We start from the raw sequence: 19570 nt of genomic DNA, 5'->3' as shown, positions 1-19570 counted from the left end.
GAAAAGATTTGCTCTTGGTAGAAGTCAGGTTGAGTAACACTGCTCTGACATCTGTGCACATGTGCATCCATGGAACTAACATGAAAATAAAGTTATACAAATATTTCTCTCCTTATGGGTTGGCTCTTCAAAGCTTTCACTTGTGGTCTGAGTCCTGCTGACATTGCGGATAGGAGATAGAGCTGAGTACGTGCTTCCTGGTGACCAGTTAGAGGGAGAAAGGAAATCTCGTCAATACATAGAAAAAGTTGACTTATGCTTTAGGCCAACATAATACACTGAAATGAGCATGTGGGCCCAATCCTGCTCCTGTTAAAGTGAATGGGATTTTTGTTATTATGATTGATTTGTTAGAGTTGTGATGGTATCTAGAGGCTAGTCCAGTTGTTAGGGTGCCAACATGGGAGACTCTGGTTCAATTCCCTGCTTTGCCATAGATTTCCTGTGGGACGTTGAGCAAGTCACTTAGGCTCTCTGTGCCTCAATAATAGCACTGCTCTGCCTCACAGGGGTTGTGAGGATAAATACCATAGATGGATAGAGTTCACCAACCAAGCATCATGGCTCCAATCTGCCTGTTTAGCTTGTTTAGTTTAGTGACACAACCAAGATTTCACTGGTCTCTAATTGGTAGACGATGTTGTTCAAATCACTTTTCTCTCCATAACAGCATGTCCTACATAGCTGTTGTTTCTAAACAAAATGACTTCAGCTGAAAATATTTAGAGACATGGGAGTGAATGTGAGGATTTGGTATAAAAATCCATATTGCTGCCCTGGAAGGACAGGACATCATTGATTATGTGTTTCATGGAAAATCCTGTAGAATTTGATGAGCCTGCAAAGTATTGATTTTGGCAGAAATTTAATAGGGTTCTATGGAAACTACCCTAAAAACCTACAGAATCTAAGAGAAAATTATATATCCTGTCTATAGATTTTTTTAAACCGTTCTACAGAAGGATTACCAATCTTTTCTGTAGGTTTAGAGTAACTTCTAAACACCCCCTAAACTTTCTTACAGAACTCTATTGGTTTTTTATGCCAGTTACTTTCTAAAGGACTTTTCCATGAATGGCAACAGCCAAAGATCTTTGCATTACACAAAGTGACTGGAGAAACAGAAGAAGAGTTGGAAACTGTAACAAAAATATTAGGAAATTCTGGAGCTGTTTAAAGTTACAAGCCTCAAAATATAAGGACTTGAACTATTTAAGCCACATTTAGTGTATGTTTAAACTAGTTATGTCATATGATGATGAACCAATTAAAGCAGATATACTACTCATGATAAAGTAATACAGACCTTTGCTTCTTTGTTATATTGTTTAGAAATTTAGAATTTTGAACATATCAAATGGGAGGGAGACACAAAACTTTTTGCTGTGGGCCTGATTCAACTGCCATTGACGTCAGTGGGAAGAGTCCTATTGATTTCAAAAGGACTTGGATCAGACCCTATATGAATAATCTTTATGGGCCCAATCCTGCTGAGTACCTTCTGTAAAAGCAAATGGGAGTACATTTCAGGAAATTCATCTCCTTGCATGACTGGGCATTAATTCCTCCAACAGAGGCCAAGATGAGGTTAGTGTAGATTTCTTTTCTACGGGGACACACTGTTTTATTAAAGATGTGCAGTGTGAAATTGTTGTCATAGCAACATCAGCCAGTGATGACATAGTCACACTGCTCAAGGATCTTTTTAAAAATGTTCCATAAAACAAAGCCCAACAACCAGACAAAAGAAAACAACAAAGGAAGCAGAAGGGCAGAATCTAATGTTAATGCAAGATGAATTGAAGAAGTTAAACTTGACAGTATACTTACTTTGTAACTATGCATTATTTGTCAGCAAGAGTTGAAGACATCTGTGAACAACTGAGATCAGCAGGGGACCCAATTTGGAACGCACAGAAAAATTATCTTCAAAACCTCACTAGCAGTCTCACCCTTGACTTATTCAACAAAAGAGAAAATACAGGCTATCAGTTTGATGCCAGTAATAGAGAGCAGAAGATATGCTAGAGGAGACCAGAAGTAACTTCAGCTATTGATTTTCTGCTGCAGGCTTTTATTTTAGGGGGCCCTGGTTAATTTTTTTGTACCAGGTGTACTGAAAATATAATAGTCCTAACAATTTTTTACCATTATAAAATCAACAGTAGGTTTTCAGTTATTCACTTGTTGCAAATAAAATGGGAGATGAATCTGTGTTTTTTTTTATGAACTTCTGCAGGCACTAAATTGAGGCTTTGAATCATGTTGAGAAGTTGTACCGGAGAAGTCCTTTTCTTGTGGGGTAATTTTAGAGATGGTATAATAGAATACAAGGGTCAAATTGGGTAGGGTCTTCCCTGTGTTGTGTACAGTTTGAAATTTCTTGACTTTTATTTTTTTTGCTGGTGGCCCATTGACTGCCTCTTGCATCTAAAATGTCAGCCATCATTTTTAATTAGAGACACTCCTAATTCCTGTTGTGTGCAGCTCTGTTTTAACATAGTCATTTTTCTCAATGAGTACATTACAGAATCCACAGGCTGGATTGCACGGTCCAATCCAGCCACTTTTATGAAAGGGCACTGTATAGCAAAAGCCGAACAGCAACCAGATTGTGAGCCTGCGTCACAATGTGGTTGCTTCCCTTCTGGAACAAGGGTGAAGCAGGAATCTACAACAGCCCTTTGGCTGATGCTGTCACACACCGAGGTGTTAGCAGTGTAACCTAGTACATAGAGAAGGAGTCTACAGACTATATGGTCCATATGGCCTAGAGTGGTCAGAGCAGACTCAGCAGAACTGGTGGTGTGGTCAGGAGGAAAGCCGATGGTCAGAGCCCGGAGCCAGAACAGAACCAAAGGGCAGAACTGGAGATGTGGCCAGGAGGCCAGGCAGTGGACAGAATCAGAACTTCAGAGGGAGAGGCAGGTAGGAGGTAGGGCTGGAGTGGAGCAGGCAAAGCATGAAGCCAGGGCTAGACAGGCAGCAGGACTGGCACAGCTACCGGTATGGAACGTACTGAGCAGCTGCTGTGCTGCTTTTGCTAGAGGGTTTACATGGTGATCTGTTGGCTCTTCTGACCAGTCCGGGAGCACAGTCAGTGCAGGTTTATTGGGCCCAGCTGAGCTTATTGGGTTCCTAGAAAACCGAGCCCAGAAGCAGCCGAGTTCCTGACAGAGGCCAATTACTTCCCTGGGTCAGATGGCTGGCCGGTGCCTCTACCTGCCCATGTCCTACCCTGACTAATTGAACCAAAGACCAGATCCTGCCATTAAAACTGTGTAGTTTTAATGGCAGCTTTGGGAGTGCAGGATTTGGCCCTATGTTTGTCATCGGCAAGGTTTGCTATCTGAGTGTTCATTCCCCTTCTATGGAGCAACACTCCTTCTAGTGCCAGTCCTTCAAGCAACGTGCTCCTGCCCTCTCCTCAGGTGAGAAGTGGCCACTTATTTCTGCTCTTTGCTTTCTCCCTCTTAACCAATTTTTAATCTGTGACACAATTTTCGTTCTCAACCTGTGGTTAGCAAGTTTCCTTAATAGCCTCAAGCGACTAATGTTGCTTTCCCTATTCCACTCTCCATTTCTCTAGCAAAGTCAATTGCCTCATGGATTAAAGATAATGCAACAAAAGCCTTTAGCGTATTGGCTCCATGATTACATCCTGAGCACTGCAATGTAACAGATTTAACTTGCATGACCTCGGTGTTCCTGTGGCTGATATTCAATCTGTGATTTCACACCCAACCTTTCAAAACATTCAAAAAGGGGAAGCAATTTTGTTCAATTTCAGTAACAATTGTAGTGTCTTGTGAGTAGTCAAGGTCAGTCAGAATGGAGTAAGTGAGCAGAAACCCAGGATGAACTATTCCATGGATAATTGAAAATAATCAATTACAATTAAAGAGTTTAGCAATATAATCGCAAAATTACTTATTTGTTTATGGATTTTTTACTATGCATGTTTCTTACATTCTCATAAATCCTGAATTGAAATTAAAATGTAGCAACCTTAAAGGTGATTGTTTTCTACACAAAACTTAATTAACCTGTGGAGCTCACTCCTGCAGAGTGGGTTTAAAGGCAGATGCTTTATTATTAAGTTTTAAAAACAAACAAATACCATAGACAGATGTCTGGGGAACAACCTTTGCAGTTACGCTACTAAAGATGATCATTATAAGGGTTATCAAATATTTATCAGAGCATAAACTGATCAGTTGCTGGAAGACATTGAATAGAGTCATAGATTTCTAAGGCCAGAAAGAGACCTCTATGAGCATCTCATCAAGCCTCCTGTACAACACAGACCATATATTTCACCTACTGATTCTTGCATCTAATTGAACAACTTGTGGGTGATGTGATATAGCATTCTACAATTAGGTGAGCTCTGTATGTCTTATGCCTTCTGTTGGGCTGTTATGAAATGGAGAATGTATATAGTTTGGCTGATTAATGGCCATTAGATCAAAACTCTCCAATGTCTCCACACTGAGTTTGTTTTTATTTTCATAAATTCAGTAGTGAAACAAATGAATGCACTGAGGGCCACATTTCCCAGAGTGCAAGATCTAGACACCAGCAACCTGCCTTCCCCCTGAAGGATGCAATAGAAGGTCTAACACAGAGCGTGGTGCTGTGTATATTCCTCAGTGTTCCCTGATTTGGACTGATCTTGGAGGAAAGGGAATGAGGTAAAGCATTTAACTCATGGGGTGGGCATGCCTTCAGTCTTCTCGAAAAAAATCCACACTTAAGCAAACATTTGTAAGAATATAAAATAATACAGGAGAATAATCCTACTGAGACAGAGTGCAAAGAAACCACTCCTCCAACATGCATACCTCCCTGAACTGCTAAAGTGCCTATTACTGGCAATCCCAGTAACAATAGCAGTGGTATTGAAATCGGCCCACATACCCATATGTACTTAGTTTTTCCAGGTGGTGTAGGGATTTCTATTGATGTACAAGCTGATTCCTGATTGAAAATAATAACTCCCTCTCCCACCTACCCTCCGTATGAATGACTATGCCATGGAGAATCCATTCTCTAAACACACCTAGGAAGTGTAGCCAGCCACTGAGCTCATTTTCACTGGACAGCAAAGAAAAACACAACACTGCGCCACAGTGTAATGTAAGTTGTAATGGAAAGCTAAGAATAAAAAATGAAGTATGAACCCAAATGCAGAACATTAGGAATTGCACTGCTAGTTCTCCACTCCCAACCCGAGAGAAAACATCACATAGTAAGAGCTTGTTAAATTGTTGTGTCTATATCCCCGATCATGCTGTGATGTCAATAAGTGGATAGTTTCTGCCAGGATATGCTAAATAGTGGAAGGTAGATGGAAAAGAAGTTTATCGTTTTGTTCATTGCTCCCCATGAATTAATAGAATAAAACTGAAAATCAAACAAATGACAAGAAACATCCCCTATATATGCACAGCTGTGTCTGGTTACTGACAGAAAGCCCGATTCTGATTTACATTGTGGCCCAATGTAAAGGGGTCTTAAAGTGGCTATAAATTGTATTTGCTATGACTTTTGGTTACTTAACACTGCTAGAGTGGTATGATGGGGACTTAGCGTAAATGAGACTCTCACATACACGATATGCATTTTATATACTATATGCATACATTACATTATGCATGGTTTGTGTGTATGTGGTATGTATTTAATTTCTGTGACTGCCACTTGCATTTGCAGCTTTCTGTTAATTAAAGCAGTTGGTTAAAAATGTGCTGAGAATGTAGGAGAGACTGTGAAGGTGACAAGTGTAATCACCATGGAAAAAGGGCTTGTGTAATGCGTCAGCTTGGTCTTGTTCTTGCCAATCTCTGGCTAATGCTTTGGGGTTCTCTTTACCACAGTAACAGTGCACTGCCTTAGCAAAAAGACCATGCAAAGAAAGAGTGATTTTGTGGTAAGTTCTAGCAAGCTTAACCATGACTAATAAAGGTTTGTGTGTATGCTAGAGTTCCCATCAGTCTTGGACTGTCACTTCAGGAATCACAACTTTCGCTCTCTTCAAGTGACTGATGTACTTCAGCATGGAAAGTGTGAGGGAGAGAGGCCAAGAGAGATTCATAGGTAATAATAGAGAGAGTTCTTAATACAGTATAGTCAGCGCATAAGAATTGCTGATGAAAGAATGAAACATTTATAAAAATCAATTTTCTCTGTCTCATTGCATTTGACATGTTTCTTATCTGCAGCTATTTAAAAAATGCAGCTAGATGAGAAATTGGAATAAAACCCTTTTATCTTTATCACAAAATCACTGAATTCTGTATGCTTGAGGTGAGGGGGTGGGAATGGAGAAATGAGGCTGGAGAGCTGTTAATTGGCCAAATTGCCTTTGGCAGAGTTGCACCACTTACCCCAACAACGAATGTGGCCCAATGTCTTACGCGCCTCTGTGCTGAGTGTTTGATTCTTAGACTGTTCGTGGTTTAATAGCATTTACATCATCCTAGCTGGTCTTTTAGGTTCACATCTCATTGAACTGAACAATGTGCTGTGAGGGCTGGTGTTTAATCAGAGGAGCTAGGGTTAGAAAAGGCCTGTTAGATCATTTAGTTGCCCTTTTATTAGTGCAGGTGGATTATTCAGCTAGATCATTCTCTTCAGTGCTGGGTTACCAGGGCAGAAGTCCATTGATTTGTATGGTGGAGGGCATCTAACCAGCTGAAAAGGTTACAAATATTGCTGGGTGTTGTGTTTTTTTAAATAAGTTAAGTTTGGTGGAAAACAAACTAATGTCTTGGCAAATGCTTCTTTCTTATTAGGATTATCCCCTTTAACTCCTTTGCAAACTGTGTGCCTGAATACATATAGCTCACTTATTAGATCATGTAGCTGTATGGTCCAATTCACAGTGGATACTTTTTAATCACTAGAACTCTTGCACTTTACAGTGGGGGGGGGGAGGATGGGTGGAAGGGTTTTGTTACACATTTTATTTGACTCCCTGTCCCCCAGATCCTTGCTTGTAATTATTTAGAGCCAGAGTCTATAGCCTCACACATTTCTTACAGCACCTTACTCCACCTGCAGTTCTGCTGATTTCAGTGGTTATCTTGGCAGAGAAAGGTACGATTTAATGCCATGTAAGTGTGTCAGTCTGTCTGTTAATAAATATATTTTCCTATATTTGAATAATTTGCTTTTTAAAAATTAAAGAATTCATTAACTTCATTACCTGAACTGTATTCAACCAGCTTTTGTGATCTTGCACTGAGCCACTTACAGAATCACAACTGATCACAAAGGGGGGCATCAGTCTCCTGTGAAAAGCGTAACCGTTTCCTCGGGGATCCAGTTTAGGGTAGATTGTCACTTTACAGCCTGCCATGAGTAGGCTGACCAGACAGCAAGTGTAAAAAATTGGGACAGGAGACGGGGGGCTATAGGCAGCTATATAAGACAATGCCCTAAATATTGGGACTGTCCCTATAAAATCGGAACATCTGGTCACCCTAATCATTAGTAAGGAGAGCATGAAGATGCTCTGCTGCATGAGCAGACTTTTAAAAAGTATGGACAGAAGTAAATAGCAGGGTCCCAGGGGGATCTGTATTGGGACCAGTGTTGTTCAACATATTCATAAATAATCTGGAAAAGGGGAGGGAAAATTTGCAGATGATACAAAATTATTCAAGATAGTTAAGTCCAAAGCTGACTGCGAAGAGTTACAAAGGATCTCACTAAACTTGGGTGACAGGGCAACAAACCGGCAGATGACCTTCCATGTTGAAAAGTACAAAGCTATGCACATTGGGAAAAAATAATCCCAACTCTACAGACAAAATGATGGGGTCTAAGTTAGTTGTTCCCTCTCAAGAAAGAGATATTGGAGTCATCGTGGATTGTTTTCTGAAAACATCTGCTCAATGTGCAGCGGCTGCCAAATAAAAAGCTAATAGTGTTCGGAACCAGTAGGAAAGGGTTAGATAATAAGACAGAAAATATCATAATGCCACTATATAGATCCATGGTGTGCCCATACCTTGAATGCTGTTTGCAGTTCTGGTCACCCCATCTCAAAAAGATATATTAGAATTGGAAAAAGTTCAGAGAAGAGGAACAAAAATGATTAGGGGTATGGAATGGTTTCCATACAAGGAAAGATTAAAAAGTTTGGGACTGTTCATTTTAGAAAAGAGATGGCTGAGGGGGGATGTGAGAGAGGTCTATAAAATCATAAATGGTGTATAAAATCATAACACAAGAACTAGGGGTCGCCCAAGGAAATGAATAGGCAGCTTGTTTAAAACAAACATAAGGAAGTATTTCTTCACACAAGGCACAGTCAGCCTGTGGCACTCATTGCCAGAGAATATTGTGAAGACGATAAGTGTAACTGGATTCACAAAAGAATTAGATAAGTTTGTGGAGGATAGGTCCATCAATGGCTATTAGCCCAAATCATCAGGGATGCAACCCAGTGCTCTGGTGTCCTTAAACTTCTGACTGCCAGAAGCTGAGACTGGTCAACAGGGGATGGATCACTTGAAATTGCCCTGTTCTGTTCATTCTCTCTGAAGCATCTGGCACTGGCCACTGTTGGAAGACAGGATACTAAGCTAGATGGACCATTGATCTGACCCAGTATGACTGCTCTTATACTCTTAAAGAGTGAATTGTCACCCAGCAAGTCACAAATGCTCCCGTGTTCTGGAGAAAGGGGCAAGTTACTTCATCCTTCTTCATGTAATAGCTTACTCCCTGCTGAGCCCTGGCTCAGGTATTTTGGCTGGCAAGTATGACTTTGGAGCCATGGCGTGTCCTACTTCCCTCCCCTCCTTGCCCTTTTGCTTAGCGTGAGGAGAATCGGACAAGCAGCCCCTGCTCTTCTTACAGCCAGCCTCAGAGTCTATGCCAGGCTGAGCAAGGTAGTAAGGTAGAGCAAGCACTGTGACAGTGTAGCCCTTGGGGCTCGATCCAAACTCCACTGAAGTCAAAGGCAGTCTTTCTATTGACTTCAGTGGCCTTTGGAACAGGGCCTTGGAGATCATGTAATACACATTTAGGAAACCTTTTCGTTCCTTTAGATTTGGAGAGAGATAAATCTCAGAGGGAGACAGTGAGGCTTAGAGGTTACATTCTACGCAAAGTATCAGATTATTTATGGGGATGAGAGTAGGCGGGTTAGAAACCCCAAATGAAAATCTGGTAGCTTAAGTCTATATTAACACTCTAAATTGTTTGTTTGAAATAAAGAATGTTCCACATTGCAGTTTCCTAGCACAAGTAGTACAGTAGCTTGTAATCCTTCTTTCTTTGCATCTCAGCAGGGAAAGGCCCATGAGGAAGGAATAAACAGAAGGAGAGATGCATCTTCCCTATCAAATAAAAAAGTTGCTGAATTCCTTGGCACAGAATTGGTCTTCAAATTACTGAAATCAGTAGGGGGGGAAAAGTGCTTAAATGAGAAGTAGAACACTAAATTTATTAAGTTACATTTTTCTTCTTTTAATGCTCCTTAATGCCTCATTATTGCTTGCCCTGTGCAAGAGTCAGAGTAGCTGTTTACGCATATAAACTCCTAAAGCAAAGAAATTGAGGGTCAATGCCAAAATGTTGCCTTTATTTCACCCTCTGTGACCCATCTACCAGAAGCGGAATCAGGCACAATGAGGTGGAAAAACATGACCTTCAGGAGAAAGGTTTAGGCATGTAGATTGTGGAATACATTTCTGCTGGATCGCTTCTTGTATGGAACCTCCTAAATAAGCATGTTGCCCGGAGCATATTGTAACCATGATACTGTTGCCCCAAGTTGTGTATTCTGGTTTAACAGAATAGGGTATCAGGCTGACATCAACGCAGTAAAGCACTGCAGAGGATCAAGATAGACCACCTGTGTTCTCATCCCACAACCCCTCACGCTCCCTAACTTGGGTCAGCCTCCAACTTCCCATGTGGAAAGCACACAAGTTTCACCAATTTGCGGTATTATTTTTAAAAAAGAAAATGGCTGCTGGTAACTCAAATTTTATCCCAAAGGTGGGTTCAGTGAGGGGTGATCTGTTGCTGCAACCCTAAAAGCGTGATCCAAAATCCATTGAAGGCATTGGAAAGATTCAGATTGAAGTCCATAGGATTTAGATCAGGTCTTAAACTCCTTTCCTCCCTCCTTTGCTCCATGTCCCAAACTGAAGGAAGTTTAGCTTCTGCATGTGCCATCTGGCATGTAAAGCTCTGAACATCCCCCTCCTGTTGCTGTAGGCTCGACCCATTACTGTGCTGTATTAAGAACAACTTTGATACCAGAAAGATTTTGCTCAGAATTGGGTATTATGTGTCACACTTTTTTATCCATAGTAATTTTGACTGAGATGGTTGAGTTCTATTCAGACACAGTCATACCAAGGTTTTGAAAAATCAGATTTGAGACAGATTATGGGGCAGGTCACGTGTGATGGGTAAAAAGAACATATGTTAGCAATAGAATTCAATGAAGAATCAATGTGTGGTGAGTCTTTTTAGGATTTTTTGTTGTTATTTTGTCTAGTGACCAGTATCAATTCATTGACACTATTGGTGATTGGGTTGGTTTGTTCATGTTAGCGCATACTGTTATCTCTGGGCTAAGATAAGCATTCCTTGTGCACCCAACAGTTCCACTGAAGTTTTCTAATAAAGAGCCAGATTGGGAACCCTTTATTGTAACTGCTCACCAGTGGGATAGATTTCAGTGGCACTACATGAGTGAGTAACCACTCACAAATGTGGCCCAAAGTTAATTGACATCTAACTGGAATAAGCAGTGATCAAAATAGCACTAGCTCTTCCCTTCGCAGAAATTGCTTTATTAATATGTGTTTGAGCCAGATGTGGGAGCTGAGATTGGCTGCACCTTCTTTTTAAGTTGGCATGTTTAGTTTAAAGGCAGATATATTGATTGCCATCACTTTTAATAATACAGTGAGATTCTAGAGCAATAGCCTGAAACCCCATAGCAGCAAAATGGTGAGATGCCAAGTTTGGGAGTCATCCCCACAGAATACTGTAGTGTTCTTTTTATAAATGATAACATTGGTAGTCAATCATTATCAGAGTGGGATGGGGCAGCATGCAGAGAGCTATTTGGACAGTTCATAGAGAGAGTAAATAACAGATGGAGGCTTCTTGCTAGGACTGTTTCAGGGAGAGACAGATAAAAGAGGCTTCTTGGTGGGAACAAACAGGCCTGTCAGAGGAGGTAAGACCACAGAATTGCAGATGGCCAATTTTTACTATGGACATATAGTATGAGCTCTTTCCCAGGAGGGGAATGTTATCTATCTCAGGTATTTATAGGATGACCATGACCGTTGTATATTGCTCCTGAAAATGGAAGTATTGATTGAGTACTCATGAGATGCATGACATTTAAAGGTTTCAGAGTAGCAGCCGTGTTAGTCTGTATCCGCAAAAAGAAAAGGAGTATTTGTGGCACCTTAGAGACTAACAAATTTACTTGAGCATAAGCTTTCGTGAGCGACAGCTCACTTAAAGTATCTGCAGGTGGAAGTGGAAAGTGTATGCTTTGTAATCTGCACATCTTTGCTCACGTAGGCTCCGAAAGAGACTCCGAAAATTAGTACTCAGTTCAAATTTATCCAGACACATTTCAAGAGAAGGAAATGGCTGGCTGTCTTTTTTGCATCTGTTTGTGGCTTCAAGCTTGTGCTAGCTTGCCAATCAAATTATTTTGATACAAGCTGCCCATTTCAAATGTAAAATGCAGATTACAAATGAAGGATTTTCTGTCTGTCAGCTTTGATTCCATCATATGCCGATTAGTCAGATCCTACCATGCTGTCCTGCATCAGCTCTGGCTGATGATGACCCTGGACATCATACATTTCTCCTTTTCGTTCATTACTTAATTAAAATAGAAACTAACCGTCTCCTGGTAATTTGAAATCCATCTTAAAGTTTCATAGACAGGAAATGTATTATGAACAGTGCAGTTCATTTTTCAGTAAACTCATAAATAAGATGTATGCACTAAAAGGTATAAAATGATAAAATGTCAGTTTCCTACTTAACTCTTCTGATATGTTTTGCTGCGATAGGAGACTCTGAGGTATCTTTGCTAGCACTCACAGTTAAACAGAGCTAATGCAAAGCAACAAGAAGACAGTTTGGAGTACTGCTGTTTGGATGTAAAATGAATAGAGATAAGTAGCTGCGAGAGTAGTGTATGTTCACAGAGTTCCTTTTCTCTTGAAAGAACATTGAGAGCCATATGCAGCACTTGTCTGTGTGCAGGGACTTCCCAGATAAATCAGATGGAGTTCATCACGCTACTCCGATTTACATCACGAAAAGGATGGCCATTCACTTTATGGATTAAAAATATCTCATTCCTAAACCCACCCAGGCATGCCAGAGTCATGGTTGACTTTTACAAAGTTACTTAACCTCTCTGTGATTCGTTTCTCCTTCTGTATAATGGGATTTAGTTTCCCCTCTGTAAAGTGCTCTCAGTGCCTTAGATGAAAGTGTTATATAAATGCAAGGTCATCCCATGGCCCAATCTTGAAGTCCTTGCTCAGGACAAGATCATGTCTGCTCCTTAAGTGAGTGAGCGTAAGGACTCTCCAGAACAGCAGCTCTTGCACTCTGTAAGGTGCAAGGATTGTCACCTCCTCACGAGCTACTCTCCAAAAAGGTGGTAGAGGAGGATGTGGAGTAGACAGAGTAATGGTTCTAAACTTCATCCTCACCACAATTCTTTGGCCAACACAGGGGAGTATGTTGCACCCCTTAGAAAGATGCTGCACATTCCTTGACCCCCCAGTGTGATAGAAGTGCTCAGTAGTATATTTATTGATTGAGCGTGATCCATTGCATAAACAATATTAGGTGCAAGGCTGTGTGAAGCTGTCTCCTTTTACTCTACTTTGGTGCAGCACCATAGGTCAGACAGGGTTCACTTAAAAAGGGAGTGGGATACCTTAGTAACCCTTTTGGATAACCTGGTCCAGGTTCAAGTTCTGAGTTCCGAACAGAATCCCAAGCCAGACAGTTTCAGATTTTGTCACAGTCTTTTCATGTAGTCCGAGTTACTGATTCATCTCTAGGTCAAGGTTGTAAACCTGGCCTTGGTTGGTAGTATAACCACACAGTAAACTTTCCTGCACTGCCCCTCCAATTTACTTTTAACCTGAAGTGACAGGAGAATCTGCCTACTGGTAGTTTGGATTCAATGCCAGTCCACTCCTCCTCCATTGCACTGAAACACTCAAGAAAAGTGCCAAACATCAATTTAGGTGGCTATTTTTTTTATATGGACACCTGTTGGCTGAGAGCTGGATTGAGTTTATAATGTCGATTTTTCATAGGCCACCACTCCGGCAATCCAAGAGCAATGATAGTCACTTGTTCCTGACCTACTGATTGTATTTTCTGTCCAATGTGACTTTGTTAGCTAGGGAAATGTAATTTGTCTGTGGCTGAAGATGTAATCACGCTTGTTTGTTTTCACAGGTGTTTCTTTTACGACAAGCTGCAAAACCAGTGAAAAGACAGACAAAACAAACACCCTAGCTGATGACTATTCTCTGGAATGTATTTGAAAAATGACTGTAGAGTATTTTTATTGCATCCATTTAATAGATTTTGTACTGTCTTCCTCCTGGCAGTGCTAGTTTCCAAAAACCGTGTTCTTTATATTACAGTTATAGAATGTAAGAGTTAAAAGGATGAGTTGTTTCCATATGATTTACTTCTGTGATAATGAAGCGTCATTGATTGGCAACATATGGTCCCAGTCCAGTGTTTTCCCCAGGAATTGAAATTAGGGGGGGTGTTCAAATTTACCGGGGGGGGGCGCTTAGGGCCAATGCGGGGTGAGACCATGAGGGTGAAGGTGGGCTGTATGGCACCATAGTAAAAACTGAAAAATGTTTCATGACCATTTTATTAGATTTAACTCATGTTTTAAAATCATCACACAAACTAAAGTTGGCCACTCAAGCTTTCTGTGAAGCACTACATCTACTTCCTTCTTGGTTTCTTGTTATAATTTTACACAACTCTGTTAATGAACTTCTTGAATGCAGTGTGTTCATCTTTGGTGGCTTCTCATGTGTCCGGTACTTCCATTCCTTCAGTTGATATGCTCATTAGTTCATTCACATGATCAGGCAGTAGGTGACTTCTTTCAGAACACAAACTTCTATTCAATGAGGCAAAAGAACACTCAGCTGTAGCTGTTGTGACTGGGAGTAGCAAGAGATGGATTCCTACTTCTTGCATCCCAGGAAACATAGCACAAAGATCAGGTCAAGCCACTAGTGATGATAAAAATGAAGTTGAAGTCAAATCTTCATTCATTTGTCATATGATATTCTACTCTGTGTTCAAATTTTCTATTCTGTCCTGAGCACATGGCAGTCCCATTTCTGGTAGTGCCTCACTCCACTCAACTGTCAGTGTTTTATAGGACAGGGATCTGTAAAAGCTACGTAGAGGTTGAGTAGAATTTAGAAGTCGCTGTTGTAGATTTTTAAGAATCAAGTCTGTGTACTTTTTCAGTTGTCTTAACAAACACTTCTTGTGCTCTTTACTTAAGGATTCGATGTAAATGCCTTCATTAGTCAACTTCTGGACTGAAGTCTTTGCTTCTTCCTGTACTTTTTCAATGGATAGCTCTCTGATTTATCCAAATGTAGCTTCTATTGCTGGACAAAGATCTAGTACTGTTGTCGCAGATGCCTGGATGGCATTGTTTAATGACCCACGTGGTTTCAACAGTAGATTTACAAAAGAGAGAATGGCAATAGTCTTCTCTGAATGTATTAGCAAAAGTAATCCACCAGCCTCACTACTTAGATCCATCCCATCTTGGTAGATACTTTCCAAAGCTAGTAATAATGGCTGGAGTAATTTTAAGAGAACAGCCAAGGTTCGTTCATGAGAAAGCCAGAGGGTTTGACCAGGTTGGACTAATTTGAACTTCAGTCCCAGTGTATCTTCTATATTTTCCAAGATATTCATTCTTTTTGGACTCTTGCTGAAAAAAGAATATAATGACATTAAATTTATAGCTTTTTAAATATCTTTTGAAGAGTCTGCAGCTCGTACTAGTGCTAGTTGGAGTAGATGGCCTCTGCAGTGTGTAATAGGAGAGATTAGGGTTACACTTTTCTCTGAGCAAAGCTTGTACTTCACCATGTCTTCTAGAGAAGTTTGCAGCTCCATCAAATGCAAAAGCAGCCATCTGTTTGGGGTCCAATTGACAAGCATTTAACTCTTCTAAGATGTGGGTTGTCACAGATGCAGCCGATGTGTCTTCTATAACTTGTACATCTAGAAATGCATCTACTGGCCTACCACTGACATCAAGATAATGTACACAATGACTTAATACTTGATGCCCATTTGCATCAGTGCATTCATCAGCCATGTATGCAAATTTTTTGAATGTGGTGAGAGAGTTCTTCACTTTTTCAACTGTTGAGTCTTTCACTGTTGCACCACATGCTTCTAGCCAGTCAGTTGAGTTTCTTGCAGAAAGATAGTGAGCATTTGCTGGTCTTGTTTGGAACCAGTGTTCAACTTCAGGATGAACAAGTGACAATGCACTTAACATTGGCCTCCAGTTTGTAGTGTGTGGTATCTCTTGCTTAACTAGAAAGTATGATGCCACAGCCATGTTTGTTCGCATGAACTGTGTTGTGTCTCCAACATTCTTAACAGCCTCATTAACACTCACCGGTGTTGTCCTTGGTCAGTGGAGTCTCAGAGGTCAGAGGTGCTTTCACATGAGTTCACCTCCCAAGGCAGGGGCAAGAAGGCACCTTGCTTGTTCCTCCAGCTGCTCACTGTTCGCTCTGGCCACTGTTGTTCGTTGTGCCACCGTTCACTCCATCGCTCTGTTGCCAATGGCCCTGCGCCGTCACCTTCTGCTGCCACTTGCCACTGTGACCTCTGCGAGTTGGTCTCTTGACGTTCCACCCAGCTCTCAGTGATTTCAGCTGAGCTCTCAGTGGGGGACCCCGCTGCTAGTGCAGGCTGGGCCATCTCTTCCACAGATACACTGTACCACAGCAGGTCTAAGTACTTATACCTGATTATCAGTGATTTCAGCTGTAGTGGTCACTTAACACAACAAAAGACCATCTATGGAGCCTAATCAGCTCTGTCTTTAAACAGTGGAGAGGTGCAGGTCAAACAGTACTTGTGACTCAGGCAGACCATCAAGCAAAACACCTGTCCCCACCCTCTCTTGATGCCCTCAGTCAGCACAGGCTAAGTACAATTCTACTGCCCTTTACTTGTACAATAAGAAGAATAACATTTCATTACCCCCTCACCCTCCTGCATTCAAGTGATTTGTAACCCAACCCCAGACAAAATCTATCACTTGGGGAACACAGCTCTGTTTGCTGGATACCTAGGTAGATTAGGTGTGAATGTAAATACAGTCTGGTCCTGAAGCCTTTTCCCCCAGCCCCTAGCTCATCACTAGCTGTCAGGGAGAGCTCATTTAGACTTTGCTTATAAACCATAATTTGAAATTATTAGGTTGGCCAACGTCACCGAAATGAATGCACTGACATTGTCATAAAAACAACAGCTGTATAAGGAAGCTAATCTATGTTCATACTTTTAAAATCTATAATACTTTTTCAGATACACATATTTTATCATACACTGTGTATGCTTTTAAAGTGTGTATTGATGTTTCAGTTTCAATTCAAATTTCCAAACAATCACTAAATTGGCAACACTGCATGTAACTAGTTCACAAAACTGGGGGGGGGTTGGGGTTGGGGAAATTCAGTCAGGGTGTAGGGAAATCCCTGTCCCAGTCTAATCCTTCTGAACATGGGGAGAGTTTTGCCATTGATTTCAGTGGGAGGAGGATCAATCCCCCTATTAGTAAACAGGCTGATGATTAGAGTAAGTGTTCATTGAGGTTTACACCGCTCTCTGAAATTAATTGTACAGAAACATTAAAGTGGTAGTTTAGTTTTTTTAGAGATGATCCTGACTCAAAATCCTACATCCAAATTCCTCCCAAACTTTGTAGTGGTTTGGATTCAAATCCAGAGGCGGTTGGGCTCTCTTAGTTTGGTGTGAGCAGAACCAAAATTCTGGATCTAAATACCCCCACATTTTGAAGTGCTTGAAACCTAGATCCAATTTTGTGGCTTGCACCTGCTGTTGCTTAGTTTAGCTATTATGATCTCTTGCTTTAACGTAGGGTAGGCTGACATCTTGCTTTATTTTCAAGTATTGCTCATTTCTCTATTAAGGGAAAGCTTATTCTTGATCTGCATACAAATGGGACATTAAATAGCCATCCAAATCACAGCTGAAAGATTGAGTGCTGCCATCTCTAAGGTTTCTTAGGGTCTGGGTTGACAAACATTTCAGTACAGCTGTCCCTGCTTTACCTGTCCTGTGGAGGGATTCCAGCTGACTTAACTCAGTAGCATTCTCAAGCTCTAAAGTCACTTACACAACGTGTATTAACTATGACATTGAGAGACCTTGTGTTATGCTAAGATGTTTTATTTGAAAAGCCAGAATGTCATCTTGTAATTAGTGATGGGTGAACTGCTTCATATAAAATTAGATCAGCCCTCACCTTCTCCCTGAGTCTTTGCCTATGAGTGTTTTTTAGATCCAGAGACAAATTGGGCCACTTCTGAAGTTCTCAAAGTTTCAGATAACTTTCCCCCCATATCTATAGGCTTTGTATTTAGGGTTACATTGAGGACCACAAACAGAAATACAAGAACTCTTGTGAGCAAGCCTGTTCCCATGACATTTTCATTTCAATTTTGCAAACTCAGAAGGTTGAAGCTTCTCTAAACTGAATGTGAATCAATCTGGATCTGCTATCTGAAAGGCTTGAGGTTCTCTGATATCTTCTTGTAAATCTGACTTAGGTCTGTGCTGCAAAGTTTGATTCCAGATGCAAATGAACCCATGTTTGGATCTGGATTTTGGCTCAGGCCACTGTAGACACAGGCAACAGCTATTGATTTTGGATTTGCATTCACCTTCTGAAAGCCTATGGCTGTTTGGGGCTAGTGTTTTATTTCTTGGCAATCTCTATTGTAAATGTATTGAATATGACTAATTGAAAAGTAATGGCTAAACAGATCTGTGTTGGTTTACAAGGTCAATATGGCTGCTTTTTATGAAAATATAGTATTTCAGTTCTATTCTTATTTTGTTAAACTTTTTCATTTTCTCATTCACTAGATTCAAAAATGTAAATAATATATTCTTCTTGCTATCTGCCAACTTCTTTCTGTAAATATTTTTTGTCTTCCATTAGATTGTTTACCAGGTAATGCATTCTGCCGCCGGCAGTCTGTGGGCAGCTGTGTGGCAGTGACCATAAAAAAAAAAACTACAAACCACCCATATATCTAGTTATAATAAATGTGCATGTTTTTGCGTTTGAATCCGTGTAAGCACAGACTGGCTAAACACCCCACTGATGTTTCACAAAAATACATAAGTTACATTTCCTGGTTCTTTTGTTTTGCCGTCAGAGGGATGTTTAACTTAAGAGTTTGCAACACGGCTTAACATTAATGCTGCTGTAGTTGCTGCGAATGCACACCGCACTTGAATATAGCAGCACTGAGATGGTTTGATAATAAAACAAGAATATCTTCAATAAAGAACAGAAATTTAAGTGATACCAATTCCTGGTTAAATCAAGCAAGCTGGTGTGAACTCTATAGAGACAGCAGACTTGGTAATTTCTGGAAGTGCCCAGTGACAGGGCCTGGGTGCTTCAGGGTGCTGCTTTTGGAGAGTTCAGGGACTAGTGTACTAAGGCAAGATTAGGACTGGTGGAGTCTTAAGGAGTTTGCATGGCTGACTAGCAGAGTAGGGGCAGGGGACTGTCCAACAGTTTAGCATCAACAAATCTCTCTTTTGCTAAGGAAGAGGGATAACAGGGTGACGTACAGTTCTGGACACCTTGAGAAAGCATCACTCCTCTTGGTGGGTGGCTGGTGATGTGAAGGGAGAACAGGGGTGGTATGTGCCCATTGACTTGTGTTGATCAGCCGGCGGGCCACTACCCGTTGCACGTTGACGCTTCACCAGCATTTGTGGCTTCACCCCCAAGTATAGCGCATCACAATAGTCAAGTCTACAGGCCATTTAAAGCATGGATTACTCTGGCCAACTCTGCATCGAGCAGAGTGGGAGTGTAGACCGCTTGCCAGGGAAAGGCTGAGAAAGACTTTGCTGTGGCTGCTTTTCTAGCCAATAGAACTGCTCCAATAATATTTAATGTGATAGTTTTGATTGATGTTGTAAATTGCTTCCCCAGCTGTACTGTTCAGTATTAGTGAGGAACCTGGGAGTACAGCTAGGCTGCATCTCCTCCTGGGATGCTGTTTAGAGTTTATTGTATAGCTGGAAAGTTTTATTTGAATCTTACTTGCCTTGTTTTCTGACATAAGGACTGCATGTATCACAGCAAGCTGGAGGGGTGGTTCTAAAAGGCGTAAAGCTGCTACTTAAGCAGTGTTCAGATGGAGAAGAAAGCCGCAGGTCTCCTTTCCCCTGAAGGTGTGCTCCAAAT

Source organism: Natator depressus, chromosome 9 (assembly GCF_965152275.1).
Source record: "Natator depressus isolate rNatDep1 chromosome 9, rNatDep2.hap1, whole genome shotgun sequence".
NCBI lineage: Eukaryota > Metazoa > Chordata > Testudines > Cheloniidae > Natator > Natator depressus.
The sequence above is the reverse complement of the archived record's forward strand: the minus strand, read 5'-3'. Positions refer to the sequence as shown.